Below are 13642 nucleotides of genomic sequence, written 5' to 3'. Positions count from 1 at the left end.
GGGGTCAGGTCCCCTTATCTTCCATCCTCTGTTCTGAAAGACACAGCAAAGGAACCTAACAAATAGATTATTGGCTCATATATACTGAGAAAATGACCAAAGGATAACATGGGTGTCAAGCCACCAATGTTCTCCCAATCACTTCAGCCCAGAATGAAGTTAGGTTAGGGTTGGTCTGGCAAGCCTCTTCTGAACCCAGCAATTGCTAGCCTACACTGCTGTTTCATGTGCTCCAGTGCCACGTCTTTACAGCAAACTCCAAATTTCAGAAGTGTAAAAATTTTGACAATTAAGAAATTATCCTTGCACAAAATTTATTTCTTAATTTTGACAATTAAGATATTATCCTTGCACTAATTAGAATTCTAATTCTTGATCTATAGTGATTGTTATAACATGCCCTGTATGTATTTGTACTAATGCAAAAGTGTCTCAAGGCAAAGATCTTTCCAACAACTGACTTCATTAACCATGTTTTGTACCCTCCCATATTTCTTAAATTAAATGTATTTCCTTTAAATCTATTTGTATCTCTTCTTATCCTTTATTAGGAAAAATGAGAGTGCACAGTATACATAGTTATTGCTTTTTATACTTGTTTATTTTAGCCCAAGCCAACAAATCTTTTCTATTTGTTGACAGACAACATTCCTAACACAGGATCACTTTGAGAAAGGAACATCAACACTGATGACAGTCTTTCACATGAGGAATTAATGTATATTGTACATATATACAATATATATGTACATGTATACATCCTATGTAGAGAAGTGATATTTTTACTGAAACATTCATAAATAACTATAAAATTTTTCCTTCTTAAGTTAACTTAATGCCCAAGACTGGGGAAAACAGTACAACTACTTTTCCAGTTTGATTTTGTAAGGATATCTCTTCAAAGCAATAATAGTACCTGAAACTATGTATCAAACTATTTTGGATTTTTTTTCCATTTCCCTTTTAAACATATCTTTATGTTATTTCAGAATACTTCTTTCAGCATGCCTTTTATTACCTCCATCTCTTGTCAACTCATCTAACTTCACCAGGTCTCCCTGAGTTGCTTCACAGCTTTCTTTGATTTTGCCTAACCTGTATAACTATGTATCATCTGCAAAATCTGTTTTCTAATTGATCACAATATTTTTGTCCAGCAATAGATAACTATATTAGGCAACATCACTTCCAGCGTGCTACAAAAGGGTTTCTGCAATGTTGAACATAATCCAGGAACCATTGCTTTGCAATCTTTTAGCCAATTTCTTATCCAGGCCAGTCATACACTTCTAATCCTGCTTGCAGTTAGTTTCCAGAATATAATCTTAACAAAGATTTTGTCAAAGGCTTTTGAGTCAATAATTATAGCTGACAGTGGTCCATTGTCCAGTTTGGAGGCTTCAAAAACAATTACCTGTGACTGTAAAAGTATGTTTCTTTTCTCAAACATGAATGATTTAGAAACAGGGATGATCAGTATTTTATATTCTGTCACTATTTCAAAATACATACATGATGGCACAAAGAAAGCTTACTGAAATAAAACTTACCCACTACCTTTAAAACAAATCACTGAATTACTATTTTACTGTCTTAAAAGATCAGTACTAGTTCTGCTGAGATTAATCTGTCTTTCTAATAATTATTTTTATTTTTAATGAGTTCTTGGATGATTGTTGTGAAAGACTAATGCATAAAAAAACAATTCCACAGGTTCTCAGCCACTCTTTCCCAAATTGCAATAGAAATGTTTCCCGTTTTTCCCCACTACATATACAATCTGCAGCACTACCTTTAGAAAGCAGCAGCTGCAGTTCTTTGGGTCAGTTTTGGGTCATTTTGCCCACAGAGATGGATCCATAATGACATGACTCCACACAAAATGCTTCAGAGGCAAATTCAGGCAGAGAGTGAAATTGATGTCACCCCAGGACTAACATTTTTCTGAGGGTTTGCTGCCCTGTTCCATCTCTGAGTTAACTGCCAGAGCCAGTTGTCCCACTGTCAGCAAATGGGCTACAAGAGGAACCCTGCTGTCTGGTCAATATGTTCCCAGGAAGCCATACTGCAAACTCGTCCCTTTTTTATATAGAATTGATATGAAAAGCCATGCTATGATTTGACAGGGGGGAAAAATCATTTAGTATTAATCTCAACTCTAAGTCGAAACAATTGTTCTGTTTTGGGTTTTTTCTTTATTAACAGAAAGGAAAGCAGTACAGACCAGCAAGCTGACAATTTTTGTAGAGCAAAATTCTATAGCAAATTCTTTGCTCCCTCTAATTCCTTGACTTTCATTGTATGTCTGATGGCATTCTATACTCTAAAATGATATATACTTTTTGGCTCCTTGCATTGATAATCTAAAACCTTTCATTTCTGAAAAGTTAGTTTTACTGGACAAAGGAACTTCTGAACTAAAAATCTCAGATTGAAATTAAAAGATCAAAGGTCCTGCGATGACAGAGTTGAGGATGAAGAATAATCTGTCAACACAAGTAGGAGAATCTACAAGTCTTGCGGGATTATCATCAGTCATCTCAAACCATGTAGAATTTAGCATGGTTAGATAATAAGAAAAATTTTAGTGGTTTGTTGACCAAAAGTTTTAGAGAGTGCAGTGTTCAGCCAGAGGCCATTATACACTCATTCCAACATAGCAGGTATGACTACAAGATGTGGTATGTTCAACGAAATAATAAAATATGCCAGCTTTTCAAATGAGTAAGAAAAATAAGACCATGACATTTTTTTATTGAACATACTGTATCTGGTAAAGTCAGTATTAACTACAGCTTTTACAATCTCATGTTTAAACTCCTAAAAATATAACAGAGAAGAAAAAGAGCAAACTGAGAGCAATCAGCATTGAGAATCTCTCTGTTTTGTGCCCAGACAGATCATTTTTGCTTTCAGTAAGCACATGTCTTTTATTTTTGAGTCCTAAGGAACCAAACAATAGAGGCATTTAGTCTGTAACACATTAGTTAAATCAGAAGTTTTTTGCTGAAATATAATGATCTACAGGAAGGAAAATTTTAACCACATACTGTTCAACAAACTTAGTGAAATGATTTTAGACACATATATTTAGTTACTTATTTGCTGCACCTTACGTATGCCTTCCTTTCTTTGTTTTATGTAAAGAACTTTCAAAATCCCCTTCCAGAATTCTCTTTTGTTCATCTTTTTGTTGTTTATTAGACAGCACTGTAACTCGGTAAACCATTGGAAGTTTAAAATCCAACATATTCTGGTATCGTGGTTGATATTAGGAAAAATGAATGATATTACACTCCTCTGAATTATTTTTCTGAAATTTCCCTAATAGGACAGGAAAGTTTCATTCAAAAGTAATATCTAAAATGCCATTATACTGCTATATTCCTGTTCTTACAGAGTCAGACTTTTGAAAATACATGATTATAAGGAACTACATCTGTGTGACTTGGAGAAAATCTCTTTTGACAATGGCTAAGTACTTTCAGTTTGAAGAAACGCAGTTATTGGCCTGCAAGTATAGTCTCTGCTTTTCAGTGTGGTTGGAGATGTGCTTTTTTCTTTTTAGAACAACATTTTCTTATGAAATATTCTTCAAGTACTTGGATGATATGTACTACAGCTTCAGAAACCAAAAAAATCTCTTGGTTCATATCTCATAAGAAAACTTATTGTGGATAATTTTAAAGGTACATAATGCCAAGGCAACTCATTATAGTGCCAAGACTATACAATACTGTCTCATTATACTGTCAATGTATGAAGGTCACCCTTTTAAAATTAGAAATAAACAAAAATAGGAAGTGACAAAAATAATTACTATACACGCTTTTGACTCTTCAAAGATTGTTGCTTCGCGTATCTGTCTCTCAGGTCAGCTCAGCGTCGGCTGGGCCACCCTGCTAGCTCTGATACGTTCAACAGTACCTTTGCGTGGGTCTTTGGCTCCGTAGTGCTTTTGCCTTAGCTGTCTCGGCCGTGGTTCGAAAGAGGGGACACTCCAGGCCCAGGGAGAAAGGTTTTATTCGGGTAACTCAGGGGCAGCCCCTGGTTCCAGGCCTGTGCCTCTGGGGAGTGACCCCCGGCCTGTCTTGCAGGGGGTTTTTCTTCCCCCAGAATCTCGGGGGTGGACACAAGTTACCAGACTAATGAAACAAAGCCAGGTGGGTAAGGTCAAAATGCAATACACAACATTAACAAATCAGGTGAATTTGGGATGTGGTCTTGTGAGACTCACCAATCACTGTCAGACACCTCTCCTGAAGGTTCTAGGGTCTGGGGGATGATGGACATGTGGAGGAGAAATACAATGGGATGGGGGAAAATACAATAGGATGATCGAAACCCAGGGCAGAGGATTAGAGTTGTCTTGGCAACTCTTATCAACCTCTGATAAGCACAATCCAAGACAGGAACTTTACCTGGCTAGGGTTAAAGTCCAAATCACATCAAACCTACAACTAAGAAACTTATGATACCATTTCAGCACCCCCACAAAAGATATTACGCTTCTTAGGGTTATGGACACTTGACCTATCACACACAAATAAACAGTATGGTAACACTACCACAGACTCCCAGAGCTGTCCTCATAGCCAAACACTGTGCCCCGTTTGGCCACAGGTGTTTTTAATAACAAAGGGAATTTTTTGCAGGCAGTCAGTGGGCAGGGCTGTACTAAATGCTGTTTGAGTTTGCTTTCAGGATTCTGCCTGGCATGACTGGATTCCTTTGAAAGTGAGAGCACAACTGAAAGCGAATCCTGTTTGGCTTGATCTCAGTTTCTCTGTTGGATGATTAAAATTAGAGACATCCTAACCCAGAGCCTACTGCAGTTAGTAAAAGCACTAAATATCTACATATTTAAATATCATTAAGTTGTGGGCAAGGAGGGTGGGAAGGGAGGAAGAACAAAAGGAGGAAGGAAGGGACTGCAGGATGATATTTCCAAACATTCCAGATTTCACTATGAGAGTTGGGACTGTAAGAATGAAGTCTTATAGGGAGGAGCAGCTATGACTTCGTTATATCCAGTGGAAATGTTATAAGAAGAAAATTGGCTGGTAATGGCTATGCTTGTTCTCTTGAAAAAATGTCTTGATCACTGAAGAAAATAATGAATGGAATTGACTAAAAGAAAAAATTTAGGCAGAAAAACATGAGAGAACCTGAGGCAATCAAAGTAAAGAGGATTAACTGCCTCTGTTCCTCCAGAAATGTGAGAGAGGAAAATAGTAAAAGAACATTACAAGGAAGCATAAGAGCAAAAATGTTAATCTTTTTGAGTATGCAACTTAAGAAACAGGAAAATAGATGGCTATCCATTAGAAAGTGACTAGAAATGAACAAAGGAATAAGGGAGGTGGCAAACATCACAGTAAAAAAATTAAGTGGCAGGGGAGATGAAAACTACTGGATCACATGTGATGCAATGTAAGGTTCTTCAAATAATCATCACCTGAACTTTTTGCAGGTCAGATTTTAATTTCCTCAGTCTCAAAGAGTGACACCCTTGTATAGCTTTATATTCATCAATAGGGAAATCCTTTGGCCTCAGAAAGACTACAACCCCACATGAACTCACACAAGTACATGTGTACAGAACCAAAAGACAATGGAGGAAGCAGGGAACAAGTTTGTTCCACATTGTCTTTGGAGAAAAAGCTTTTGTAAGTGTTCAGGTGGCTAAGTAGATGCAGAGAGTGATAGTAAAGTGCATTTACAGCATTGCAAATTATGTGAGAAGACTAAGGAATTGTCAGATAGAGTATTAATAAAAAATAGGGTTTCTTTTTGAAGCAAATCCACATTAACTAGCAAATACCTTCCCATGATAGCTATGTAATCATTTGACTGGGTGAGATTAAAAGCAACTACCGAAGGAATTTATTTGCCTTAATCACTAGATTTAAGTTTCTTACTATGATAATAGATTTTTAAACCTATTTAATGCATAAAGTAAATAATGCCTTATCCTAAACTGATTAGAAAAAACCAGATGATTAATGGGAGGAAAAGCAGAAGTAATGGTGCTTAAATGCTTTCCAAGGATCAGAGGCATAACATGAAGCTAAGGTTTCAGGTAAACTTAACATGATGCCAGAGATGGAAGTAGGCATATGAATGAGCTGTTGCTGCTGACTTGCAGTCACCAAATGGTTGGTGACCAGGAATGCTGCAGGCCAGGTGGGCAGGGCATGGAGTGTGGAAAAGTGGTCAAAAGTTAAGCATGGTGAGAGAGCAAGTTGTAGTGAGGAGCATTTAAGCACTGGAGATAGGCAGTCTGGAAAAGGCTTAGACAGCAGAGGGATCTGCAGGGCACCCACTGCTGTCCACACTCTGCTTTCTGTGGGTATTCCCATTGCAAAGCACCAGGTGTGACCTTCCAGGTGTGCCTGTAGGAGCAGGAACCACTTCAGGGACCCATAAAATGATACAAAGCCCGAGGAGAAGTATAAGCAGTAGTTGAGAAGGAGTTCTGCTGAATTCCTCCACCCCTCTGCATGGGAAGCCATTCTTAGAGACAGAGGGATGAAACAGACTTATCACCTGCTTTCAACTCTCATTATTCAGGACTGGTTTGCTGTGGATTAGGGAAATGTGCAAGGTTCTTAGGGTAAAAACGGATCTAAAATCAAATATGAATCAAAGATTCATACAGCATTTCCTTCATGTTATGAGAAGAGGCAAAGACAAAGGCACTAGACACGTTAAGCATCTAGTTTCACTTTGCCTTCTGCGTTCTCATTGGATCCACAAAAAGCAAGCACATATCTGCCATTCTGGCAAGGTAACCACTACAGCAAAAGACTGATGTTTTGAAATTTCCAGTGGCCCCCCTACCATTCTCTCTTGAGGCTGTTGTCTGTTCATTTTCTTCCATTTCAGTGTGTTGGTTTTTTGAGTTTTGTTTGTTTATTTTTTTCCTAGCTGCAACCTTGGCTGTGACTAATTCAGTAAGAAATAAAGCCAGCGGAATTTAATCATTTGCTCTCCTCTATTGATTTGGACAAACAATACCAGTCTGGAAATGCTTCCGTCATCACATTCAGAACTGTAATTTCTCTTTTTTGTTTTCAGTAACATTTTTGTCAAACTTATCACAAATTCCCCATGGTGATTTGAAGACAGAACTGCAGTAATGACTTTGGAAGAGCATGACACCCATATAATATTGTTAACTATCTATGAAGTAACCAGCTGCATTTGCCCATTGTTGCTCATACTTAACCTTTACTCTCCTTCTAAAACTTGAATGCACTTTTCAAATATATGTTACAGCATGATCAAACAAATTTAGATAAGGCTGACACTGGCAGTTTCTTTGTTTGGCATTGATTTTTCCCAAACAGAAATGCTATTAAAGTTAAGTAAAAGGTATCTTTCTCAAGTACAGCTTTAGCACACTGTTGATTGAATTGAAATGTCTATACTAATCAGTACAGACCTCACTGTAAATAAACCTGAAATATTGTACAGCTTTAGAAAGTTTCTTACCACAAAACCACTGCAAGGTGGAGAAAATAGCAGTGTGCATATCTCATGCAAGTTATCCAGATTTCTCCTTTTTTTTTTCTGTGAATATGGAGAAACCACACTTAGTATAAATTAACCAGGTTGTGCCCTCAGTGTTTCTGTCCATTGGGAGAACATGTGGTGGTGGGAGTCATAAAATACCTCAAATTGGAAGGGACCCATAAGGATCACCAAGTCCAGTTCTTTGCTCTTTTCAAAACTACCATATGACTAAGAACATCATCCAGACACTCCATGAACTCCACCGGGTCAGTGCCATGACCACTTCTCTGGAAAGTCTGTTCCAGTGCCTGATATGATCTAATTACTGAGAGATGTCTCTGCCTGAATTAAGGTAGAAATGCAATCATATGCCAAAGTCAACAATATCGATTTCACTGAATAATATAATGTGAGGTGAAGAGAGAGAAAGAAATGGAAAAGAGAGGAGGGAGACAGACAGATCAAGCAGAACATAGTCACCACTCAAGGATCCAGTGGCATCCTGTTGGTCCTTAATCACCCTGGCCTTCTCAGCGGTGGGAGTCCTGAGATTGTTCAAAACTTTTCACCACTTATATATCCTAGAAAACAACAAAATTAATTAATTAATTAATTAGTGCTCATTTTGTGTTATGTCCCAGTCTGCTTGGCAGGTTTAGGGGAGTCTTGTTTGGTGTACTCCCGGCAATGTGCAGGAGAAACAACAAAATTCTCCAGAAGTTCAATAACAAACTTTTACTTGCAAACTTTAGCACATTACAGTAAAATAAGATCCTTGGCAAATTTTAAAATGTAGCCATTTTGGTTAGAAATGCTGCAATATAAAAGTATAAAAATAACACTTAAGAAAATGTATAAGGTAAAGGAAAGAGAAAGAAAGGATAAGTGTAGACAGCTACATGGTCACCACCTGTGGATTCTGTGGCAAGATTTGATTCTCGCAATTTTTATATCCATTGGTCAACATGTTGTTTACAGTCTTGCTAAAGTGATGGTTACAATCTTGATCCACATGGGGTGGGGGAAGGCCCCGAAACACAAAATCTAGTGGTTTACTATAGGCTCAGGCTCGGTGAGAATGCCCAAGTACCTCTCCTGGCATGGTGAGTTTTACAATGGATGATGTAATGTGGATCTAGGGATGCTTTGGGAATCTTCAATGGTTTATGACAATTTCTGAGACTTTACAGCTGCCTCTTACATGGGTGTAGTATCAGTCGTGTCAATTATGGCCCATTGGCAGAGATGAACACCATCAGACCCACTGTGAATGTCCTGGTGCTTCCTCAGAGGGAAGCTGAGCCACTTCTGTATGGACACTGGCATGATGAAAAGCACTATTCCACCTCACAGGATTTGCCTCTTATAAGCCTCTTCCCTTGTTCAACACTCAGCTGTTGCCTTGGGTGTTGGGTGTGCACCTCCTCTGCACCTGGGCAATCACTGCAAATGGCAGATTGTTTGAGTCATTAATCATTAACATTCCAGTCTCAGTCACAATCTCCCCCTGCCAGGATTACCTTTTACCTATTCAGAGCTGATTTCAGCACGGTTGTTGAGTTGGCTTTCCTTTTGGCTGCATTCTTTGTGTCCATTATTAGTGACATGTTATTCTCTCCAAGGACTGTTTATCTCTCCCTAGGCCTGAGATAACACTGAGACAACAGTAACACCTTTATCTTATGTCAAGTTCCCTCCACAGTGGCTTAATTTACTGTCCAGGTTTCAGGTATCCATGTAGGCATATTTGGCAGTGGGGGCTTCAGTGGTCACAGATGCAATCTGATCCGTAACTTGAGGAGATCTTTGACCCTATGAGCAGTTGCATCTTCACACAGTTTGCCACAGAGGGAATTTTTGTCTGCATCCATTACCCAGGATGTGCTAACCAGATCTCAATTACGCAAGGCCTGGAGTTAGAGCCATCCTGTTGCTCCCACCTGTGCTAATCTCACAGCAAAGTCCTTCTGTAGCAGCAGCGCTTGAGACAGGTGATTAGGCTCTTTAAATCCTTACAGTGCCCCACCATACTCACTGAAGAGCCTTTTCCTAATGTCAACCTGAACCTCCCCAGCTGCTGACCCCCCATGAGGAAGCAATGGGGTCACCCCTCACCTGCTCTTCTCCAGGCTGAACAAGCAAGTTTACCTCAGCTCTTCCTTGAAAATACAGCCCTCAAGATTTTTCACCTTCATAGTGGTCCTCCTCTGGACACACTCACACAGTTTGATGCCCTTCTTGTATGTATCCTACTCTCAGGGTTTCTCTAAATAGGATAGAGCTGCCTGAATAAAGAGACCAGAGCAGAAGGGTTGCACAGGTGGAACAGATCTGTGTTAGAAATTCCAGATGGAGAACTGGGAATTTTGTACTAAATGAGCCATCAGCAGTCCTTCTGCATAAACCAAAGAATCCAATTCTCTTAACATGGTATGACCCAAATTGCCTTAAATTGCTTGGGATATTTTTCTAGCTCAGGTGTTGGCTGTGCTGTGAGAAGGCACAATGGCAGGTAGGATCAGGGTCTTCCCTGTCCATGGCAAGGGTAAGGAATAGCTACCTAAGGAATAGCTAATGGGGAGTGGGGTGGAGGGTGGAGGGATGGGGAAAGTAGTGATATGTGGCATGTGTAAGTGGTCTCTTGTCTAGGAACAGTGGACTTTGCACCAGGGACATGCAGCATGCAGGAAGGGATACAGATTTTGGCTGCAAAAAAATTAGAAAATTACACCTAGGTCAAGATAATACTCCAAAAGGGGTTTATTTTAAGGAGCAGCCAGCATCCCACTCTGGAGCAGCTGGCTGGCATGGGATGCTGAAGAGAAGAAGCAGACAAATTTTGATGTAATGGTCACCAAAGCTCACAGGGCATGGTGTGATCATGGACATCTGTGCCTGAGCAAGATCAGAGTCTGATTTGATAACTCTGATCTGTAAAGGAAACACATATCTTGTTAAGTTGCTTGAATTATACTCTTCTTAAGAAAGTAAAAGCACATGATAAATAGAAACAATTACTGCAAAAAAGCTGTGCATAGTTGAAGCCTGTCTTTTAATCTTGCTGGAAATCTTTCAGTGTCTTACTGTGAGACTGAGAAGACTTAACCTCTCTAACAGTTTTCAAGTTCCTAACTTAGAGATGATCAGCCTCAGGGTAATACTGCAAGGATAGCTAGTAAAAAGTTATAAACACTAAGCACTGTATGGAAAATAAAAGAATCAATAGAAAAATCTGAATAAATAACTTGAATAAATAGCAGAGAGTATTTACTAAGGTTTTTCATTCACCTTGTCACTTATTGGCATGATTTTCATCCATCTGTCATTTGTTTTCACAGATTGTGAGCTCCTTGGAATAGGATTTGTGTCTGCCCTCAGCACTGCCAAAAAACATGCCACAAAGCTGGAATTATATTGTGAAATAACTGTCTCAGCTGTTGGAAGTATACCACCTATCACACCTGAGCATGTTTGTGAGGTTCTGAGTGTGCTCCTTCCTCCAGGACTGCCATGAGGTGAGGAGGCACTTCCCTGTTCATCCCACACAGTGACACATAGCAATGGATACCTGGAAATTGTGTCAGAGCAAGGAAACTTCAGCAATCCCAAAGCCCAGATATAGCACCCAAGTGGGGTGGCACACTTAGGATACCTTTGCTTAGACAAACCACCCAGAGGATGCCAGCAAATGTGACACAAGACCTACAACAGGACCTGTGTCTTTCTGGACTGATGGGCCCAACAGGTATCCTGGGACACCTCACATGTTAAGGTTTAACACTACATGCCTATGTTTAGCACTCCACATCCATGTCTGAGCATTTGCACTGAGCCTCACAGCCTCCCTTAAAGCAGTTACAGAAAACAGGAACTTTTGAAAAATTAATGATACCAGGGAGTGTGGCAGCAATCATTATTTTCATCTTTTTAGATGCAAATGTCAGGCCAAAAAGCCTATACAGCATGAAGGCTGGCTTAATTTTTGAAAGGAGTAGAAATCCCAAGAAGCTGCAAATGACATCAGGCATTTGAGACTGAAACTAATCAGATTCATTACCTTGTCACAGGCGACATTCAGCCCACACATCTCTGTCCTTTGCTCTGCCATCAGCCACAGCCTCCTTTCTGTCACACGATTTTCTTGCATTTCTTGCTTTAATCACTATTATTTACTATTCATGGAGAGTTGATGGCACACTCCAAGATGAACTGATGTGCAGGAAAGTGTGTGCACTCTGTCATTTAATAGGTGGGGAATCTATTAAGTCTATTAATACTGCCTGACAGATTTGCTACCTATAACTCAGCATCTAAACTGACATCTGTCCTTAAACTTCAAAAACCCCATGCATTGCCTCATTGATGACATGCACAGCTTGCTTTTCTTCTGCATTCCTCCTCAACCTCAGCAAGGAAGACAGATCAGTCCCACTCCTGGTGTGATTATAACAACGATAAGAGTTAGTACACCAGGTAAGGCTTAATAAACCAGCAGGACACCTATAATGAGAGAAATACAGCATCCAAAACAAACTAAAATGACCAGACCTTAAGCCCAGTTCCCAGCAGCTCCCTGATTGGGTGCTCTGGGAGCTGATTGATACCTGGATGAGCTGTCTGCATTTAAATTAAGCCCCAATGAAACAGAGTAAGGCTGAGGTTGCTGGGAGGAGAATGATTCTGGCAATTGCCAGAAGCTGAGTTCTCCACTTGGCAAGTGCAGGGTTAACACCCCGGTGTGTGACCCTACAGAGAGTTTCATATTTGTGTCACAAGAAGGAACTGCTTAAGCCTGCACTGGCAGCAACAGAAACCTAATGCTGTGCCAATGTATTGATTCATATGTGCATCTGTTTATTTTTCTTAATGTTCTATGGCAAATGAATGTTTTAAGGTCACTTAAAGAATCACAGCAAAGGCATAGATGGAAGCAGGTTTAATATAAAACAGAAAGTATGATGTAGTTAATTTGCAAGGTTCCCTCTATGACTTACTACTACTGCTCTGGTTAAAGCACACAGAGAAGAAGCAAACTAAAACCCAAAACCAGCTGATCAAAATCGAAAATCAGCCCAAAGTTATCTCTGTGGAGGCCGGGGATAAGGATAGGAAAGGGGTAGGGATAAACACAAGGAAGACCCTCCCATTGTGTCACAAGTTTCAGAGTATACCCATTTGCTAAACTCTGTCCCAGACTTGACCAACCGTTTAGGCCTTAATGGCACTTAACAACACTTAACCCGCACTTTAATAGCACTTAACAGCACTTAAATGACAGGTTAAGTTAAATAATTTATCTAAAGATTCATACAGATTCATACTATAACTCATGGGCCTAACCTGACAAATCTGAAGTACTTAAGAATGTAGGAGAGCAGAATTCCTTGTGCATTTGCTATAGCATATTCACACCCTCACGCATACAGACCTAAAGAGTCTGTACAAAACACTCACAGAGTACCTGCGACAAATTCCCCTCAAACTCGATGAAGGACACATATCTGATGCCTCTGGATCTTCCCAATGGGCAAAAAGGGTTGAGCCTGGAGAAGTGGAGGTGTCAGTCCAGGCTCCATCATTGCCATTCAGTGATCTTCCAAGTTTAGCAAACTTGAGAGTTCTCTGGCTCTGAGAGGCCCCACATAGAGGGAGGTGCTGGTCACAGTCTCTGCCATCCCAGAGAGCTCAAAGGGTCTCACTTTGGGCCATTGTTCAAGAGAGTGGGCTTCACTCATAGTAATTTTTCATCCTGACAGCAATTTGAGCCAATACGTTCTTTGAAAGTTTTGTAACAAAATTGTTATTCTGCTTGGGCTGTTTTCCAGGCAAGAAAAGTAAGTTTCAAGGCTGTTCATTAAAAGCAAGAGCTCATTAGACAGTACTAACTTCTGGGATCAGAATGATTTTGATAAGCTCAGGAGGAGCTGAGCCCAGGTGCTGTTTGTGAAGATCGAGGCCTGATGAGCATTTCTCAGATCATAGTGAGGCCCCGGGGGACTGCAAGGGAGGCACACCACATGCACACATATGCCATTGAACATCTTTGTTGTTGTGTAGATGAATTAAAATTAATTACATCCAAATCGTAATCACAGACAAGTTCTTTGAATTCTTTAATGCACTT

The sequence above is a fragment of the Zosterops lateralis genome (assembly GCF_965231275.1).
Source record: "Zosterops lateralis genome assembly, chromosome: Z".
Classification (NCBI taxonomy): domain Eukaryota; kingdom Metazoa; phylum Chordata; class Aves; order Passeriformes; family Zosteropidae; genus Zosterops; species Zosterops lateralis.
Note: the sequence above shows the minus strand (reverse complement) of the source record.